The sequence below is a fragment of the Syngnathus floridae genome, chromosome 2 (genome assembly GCF_059516105.1).
Source record: "Syngnathus floridae isolate MCC-2025c chromosome 2, RoL_Sflo_1.0, whole genome shotgun sequence".
Lineage (NCBI taxonomy): Eukaryota > Metazoa > Chordata > Actinopteri > Syngnathiformes > Syngnathidae > Syngnathus > Syngnathus floridae.
This window is the reverse complement of record NC_142414.1, coordinates 421,116-427,566: the sequence shown is the minus strand read 5'-3', so window position 1 is coordinate 427,566 and position 6,451 is coordinate 421,116. Positions and strand designations below refer to the sequence as shown.

Here is a 6,451-nt window from a genome sequence, read left to right as displayed (position 1 = left end):
ATCAGATGCGCGGTGCGTGGCTATGTTCCCAATTTCGTTGTATACCTGCAGTGCAATGACACCTAAGGCATTCTATTCTATTCTATTTCACAAGAAGAAAATGTCCGGTTGCTCGCTTCGCTTTTGTCACAGCAAAGGTGTTCTAGTCGATTCCAGAAAAAAATTGGCCGGTTGCTCTCTTTGTTTTTGTCACAATTCTGGCAAATGAGTTTGCCCGCCTGCCTGAGCGCTCCCCGTTTGTACATCCAGACGGATGAGATCAAGCTGAAAGACAGAGCGGTTAGTGTTTTGGATGAAGCCCTGGGGCCGGCCACGTCCACCGCCTTCAGCTGCAGACTCAGGCTGCCGAGCAGCAGATCGCTGCCCTGAGGGATTCCCAAAGGGCGGGCCTAAACTACCCTGGAAGTGGGGTCAACGCCGCTACTAGCAATCCTCTTCATTGCGTAAGCCACCTCATCACACACTTGCAGTACGCATGACTTAGTTCGTTGCTGGAGGAAGGTAGCACAAAAACAGTTTTGAACTTTGAACGAGTGCTTGTGTGTGTGTGTTGCGGGGCGTTTTCAGTCTCAGGAGGATCGGGACACGCGACGGTTTCATCTGAAAATCGCTGAGCTCAGCGCAGTCATCAGGAAACTGGAGGATCGAAACGCCCTGCTTTCTGAAGAGCGCAATGAACTGGTAATTTATTGACGGCACGCTTGAAGGTTTGCGCTACGTTTGATGCGCGCCATCCAGCGAGGCACCCATTGCGCTTGCTTATTAGTTGAGCGGCGCGGCGAGTCGGTTGCCTGGTAGATGTCTTTTATTGGGAGCCAAAGCCACGATTCCGTTCAAACCGATGCAAAAGGAATGGATACGTTCTGGCCCGCGTGTTGTGCGTCTTTCACATCCCGCACTTCATGCTTGCAGCTAAAGCGACTGAGAGAAACAGAAAGCCAGTTTCTGCCACTCCTGTACAAAAACAAACGCCTGAGCAGGAAGAATGAAGAACTCTCGCTGGTGCTGTGTCGCCTTGAAAACAAAGTGCGCTTTGTCACCCAGGAGAACGAGGAGATGGCAAGCTTGGTAAGTCGACGCGGACAACGGCGGCGTGCCAACAGAGTCCACTGCATTTGTGTTCCACAGAGAAGGCCTAGTTCGCTCAATGACCTGGACCGCGGTTGCGGCCAGCAGGACGGTGAAATGGAGTTCCTTCAAGTTGTGGAGCAGCGGCACATCATCGACGACTTGTCCAAGGTCTTCAGGCAGGCGACTCGGTGCACGTACGGCAGCGCCGCGCTCGCTCGCTGTCGCCAGGAAACCTTTTCCGTCCAAAGCTTGGCCGGCGGCCGCCATCCAAAAAATTGGCCCCTTAAATTCCGACCTTTCAAGCAGGAGCATTGTGCGCACGCGTTTGAACACGCTTTAGACTTGTTTTGCCGTTTTCAGCAGCTCAAAGCTCCCGTTTTGTCAGCGCCTTTGCCACTCGCTGTGCGCTGAAAACGACGGACTTGCCCGGCTGCTCAGCCCGTCAACCATGAGCCGCGAGCGCGACGTCATTGTCCGTAGGCAGCTAGTGGCAAAATGCACCCTGTTAGAGTTGCGCTCGCTCCAACTTATTTTGCAAGAACCACACGGGAGACAAGTAAGTTCTTTTGGACACCTGCAGGTGGAGAGTCCATCCGTTGTACGAATGAAGTCTGACTCTCGGCTCCTGCACGAGCATTTTAATTAAGAGAAACAGGGTGGGTGTAAGAGTGGATTGAATAGAGGAAGCCCTTGACCTCTAGTCAAAACATAGCAAGGGGTGTTTTACGACTTTGTGTAGGAAGGGATAAGCGATAGGGATAAATAAGGGATAAATAATATTATTTATTACAGGTCGCAGTCAAAGTCAAAGCAACACAATGATACGATAAAGATAATCTGGAAAACCCTGACACACCCTGTAGTTGTCACTTTTGGAAAAGACGAGCGTCCCTCCAATCATCGCCGGTGACGTGTTTTTCAGGCTCTGGAGACAGGAGCTCATGTCAGAAATGTCATTGTGAGTCGCGTTTGTTTCTGCGCCGGAGCCGTTCGTTCCCTTTGCATCCAAAGAATCTCAAAGGCGGATTATTTGTGTCGACAGGAGAGAGATTTGCTGCTACGATACCGACGTCGAGAATCTCTGAGGAGGAACAAAGCGTGAGGTCCTGCAAGGTGAGTCTGTTTGTTTGCGGCTGCTTGGTGTTGCGCAAGATGAAATGGCCTTTTTCTCGCTATCGTTCCTCTCGTCGATTCATCGTGAGGTGTCGCTTCAGTTTGTTCAGAGAGATGTTTGCTTCCGCGCCCGCAGGTCATCGAAACATTTTACGGCTACGACGAAGACGTGTTGGTGGACTCGGACGGATCGTCCTTGTCTTTTCACACCGACAGAACCCCCGACACGGAACCCGAAGAGGTAGCCCGCCATTTCTGCCAGCGTATTGGCACCAAACATTCCTCTTCAGCCTGGAATCGGACTCGTCTTTGCGTCGCGGGTGCTTTGTCGCCGGTCTGACTGATTCTGGTACTAGTGCTGTGTTGCATTGGTGTGTGCATGAAGAGGCGGAGCTTCGCTACCGCCAGCTGACGCAAGAATATCAAGCGCTGCAACGAGCCTACGCTCTGCTAGCCCAGACCAGCGAAAGGGGACTACGACGCCGAGAAGGAGATCAAGGTGGCGCCCCTTCCCGCAACCCCCGGCCGGGTCGCAGCCTCCCCGTTCTCACCCAGCCTCGGGTGTTCTCTGGTCTGAAAGGAGGAGGAGGAGCCTCCCTCCTCCTCCTTTCAGACCAGAGAAAAGCTGATGGTAGAAATGGGTCACTATCAAAGCAGAGTAGCAGATCTGGAGTCAGCGCTGAAGCAACAAGGACAGGTAAGCTCATCAATGAGCACACCTTTTTCTCAGACAAAATAGCTACATTCTTCAGTCACTCATCCGTCTGGCATTACTGGACCAACCCCCCCCCCCCCCGAACGTGGCTGGGAAAATGCGGAGAAAAGCAAATGTCATTTTCCAGTCAACCAAAGAATTTGTGGATGAAAATGACACAACATTCCAAAGCTGTCCACGCGTTTGTCTCTTCTAGAATGTCAAGTGGGTGGAGGAGAAGCAGCTGCTGCGTCAGAGCAATCAGCAGTTGGCCGAAAAGGTGACGGAAAGAAAGGCGCTGGGCGGAGTCGCTTGGCGTCACACCTGTCGGGAAGCCCCGCAGATGAGGTCTGACTGTCTTTTCAGGTCAGGCGGATGGAGGCGGAAGAAGCGCGTCTGAAAGAGCACATCCAGGATATCCGAGACCAAAACGAACTGCTTGAGTTCCGCATCCTGGAGCTGGAGGTGGGAAGACTCGCACAAGCGTGTTGAGGCCAGAGATGTGACGGACGGACGGACGGACGGACGGACGGACGGATGCATGCCTCTGCCTTTCAGGAGAGGGAGTGGCGCTCCCCCGTCTTGAAGTTTCTGCAAGTCCGTTTCCCAGACGGCCTCAGCCCTTTGCAGATCTACTGCGAGGCCGAGGGCGTGAGCGTACGTAAGGCGTCCCTCGCAACCCTAACCTTAACCCGAGGTCCCAGAACACCTTACATTGCTCCTTGCGCCTTTCCCCCGGACATCGTCATCAGTGATCTGATGAAGAAGCTGGACATCCTGGGCTATAACGCCGTAAGTGTATGTCGAACTCCTTATGTTCGCACTCCACGAGACTCGGCGGCTCAAATGTGACTTTTGGAAGGCTTTGCGCTGAAAGAAGCTTGTTGACGCTGTGCCTTTGGGCTCTTGCAGAATCTCACCAACGAGGAGCAGGTGGTCGTGATTCACGCCAGGACCCTTCTCACCCTAGCCGAGAAGGTAACGCGCACGTCCACGCACGCTCTCGCATTCTGCTTATGTGACAGCAGCCTTTCCTCAGTGGTTAGAATACATCAAAGTGACCAAGTCAGCACTTCAACAGAAGATGTTGGACATTGAAAGTGAGAAGGTAGACAGACACGCGACATCAGCCAAGGGGAACTCCGGCAATGTGCCCCAACAATTCTGACCTTGAGCTGTGCTAGGATATGTTCTGCAAGCAGAAGGGCTACCTGGATGAAGAGTTGGACTTCAGGAAGTGTTCCATGGACCAGGCTCATAAGGTAAGCCGCCCTCAAATCTCCCGCCGGACCACTGATGGACGAGGATTGCGGCCCAGAGGATCCTGGAGCTGGAGGCCATGTTGTACGAGGCGCTACCGCAGCGGGACTGCCCCGCCACGGACGGCGAAAAAGCCAGCCACGCTGGCGTGAATGACGTGCTGACGGCGGATCAGAGAGAAGAGCTTAGGAGCGCCGTGGACCAATGGAAGCGAGCCCTGATGTGCGAGTTGAGGGAGCGCGACGCTTGCATCCTCCAAGAGAGAATGGATCTGCTGCACAGCGCGCAACAGGTAAGGGCCCAAAGCCAGCCCGGCACTTACTTGCACGCTTACTGGCTTTTGAATGCCACTTTCCATTTGTCCGTCCTAGAGGAACAAAGAGCTGAAAGAATTCATCGAAGCTCAGAAGAGACAAATCAAACAATTGGAGGAGAAGTTTCTGTTTCTCTTTCTATTCTTCTCCTTGGCCTTCATTCTGTGGCCCTAACACCAGCTGGTGAGTGAGCTCCAGCGGCACCGCACTCGACACCTCCGATACACTGCCAGCCGGTCTCAGACGTTGGCAGACGCTCCGATGCCAACGTATACCCCCCGCCACGGTGACAGAGGCACCGCGTCACACCGGCGCTCATCCAATCAGAAGGCAGGAAAAGCAAATTCACATGCAGGGCACTTTTGAACCAGAAGAGAGCGCCACAAAAAACGGTTGTTGCCCCAAACGCGCACTAAAAAGGGTCAGAATAACAAGAGTCCCACTGGCCAGCCGGGGCCACCCGTCCAGCTGTTTCTTCAGGGGGGAAAAAAATTGGAGTCACCGGTGAGTACATTTTGCATTTAGCTCTGCTTTTCTGCTTCTGTCTTCAAGTGTGTGGCATCCTGCGATCAAAGAGTCAGCCAACCCCAAAGCGGTTGACCTCAACGTCCCACCACCATGCCTACCAGAGCAGGTGACGTGATGCTTTGGACATCCTTCCGTCTCAGATGCCCAAAAGTACTCTTTGCCACATCTGCGGCAATACGGTGTCTTTTCAAAGGTGCAAATAAATCCAGCGTGGGCGGAACACGCACGTCTTCGGTTTTTCCCGCTTTGTTTGTGTGACAGCTGTTGTGAAAATTTTATACAAATAAAGTTGTATAGTACAGGTTTGGCCAAGCCGCAACTCCCGAACCGCATGCGGCTCTTTTATGTTCATATCAACATTTGTGTGTGTGTGTGTGGGGGGGGGGTTGTGCGTGTTGGCTTCACTTGAGTTCAATTTGGTATTTTGGTCAAAAGCGCATGTGGTGAAATTCCACAAAGTAGGATGGGCAAACACATTTCTTTAAACTATGAGTGTCAATTGGGCTCTCGAAATGGCAGGGAAAAGATGCACAGCAAAACGAAAATACGTAGATGAACACAGGACGTTTTAATCAGAGTGGGAAAGTTTCTATTTTTTGTTGAACGTGATGGCAAACCATTCTGCCTGATATGTCAGACCTCAGCGCATTTCAAAGATTCAAATCTTCAGCGCCATGCACTTCAGCTCACTCCATGCTAACATTGATCAGGCGTCGAACCCGCATCATCATGCTTAAGAGGTGGCCATGCTAACCAGTGCGCCATTATGTCAACGCATAATAACTAAGTCTACTGGTCAAAACAGCGGTTACTATATGACGTCGCTACGTCGTGGTCACGTGACGCAGACAAGACGTCAATGGACGTGGGCAGAGTTAACTTGTTTAAAAGGGAGTAGGCAGAAGAAATATTTAATTTATTTAAATCTATTTTGAGTGCACACCATTATGCCAATGCATAACAACTGTAAATCTACTAAACAAAACAGCGGTTGCTATATGACATCTGCCACGTCGTGGTCACGTGACATACGTGACGTCGATGGGCGTAACTTTCGCCGGAATTCAAATCCGCGGGGAGAGTTAACTTGTTTAAAAGAGAGTGGGCAGAAGAATTATTTAATTTATTTAAATCTATTTGGTGTGTGCGCCATTATGTCAATGCATAACAACTGTAAGTCTACTAAACAAAACAGCGGTTGCTATTTGACGTCTGCCACGTCGTGGTCACGTGACGCGGACGTGACGTCGACGCCTACTTTACATCCCACCGATCACAGGACTCCTCGGCTGCATAACCGTGCCCCCTTCCCAACCAATCGGATTTGCTATACGCGAAAACGACGCCAATGGAAAGAGCTTCCGCCCAAATTTAAATCCGTGGGCGTGGCTCGCAGCAGGAAGTAGGAAAATGGCGGCGATGTTGACAAAGACACAGCGGATGGTAACATACGACTAACAAGAGAAATATT

General features: G+C 51.7%; 1 long non-coding RNA gene across 1 annotated transcript; it reads left to right on the top strand.

The window, feature by feature from the left end:
* The first annotated feature begins 939 nt into the window (after window positions 1-939).
* LOC148401217 (uncharacterized) lies at window positions 940-2,722 on the top strand. The gene is made up of 3 exons (XR_015857136.1): window positions 940-2,029; window positions 2,114-2,184; window positions 2,321-2,722. It is a non-coding gene; the product is annotated as an uncharacterized LOC148401217 (long non-coding RNA).
* Window positions 2,723-6,451: the final 3,729 nt, after the last annotated feature.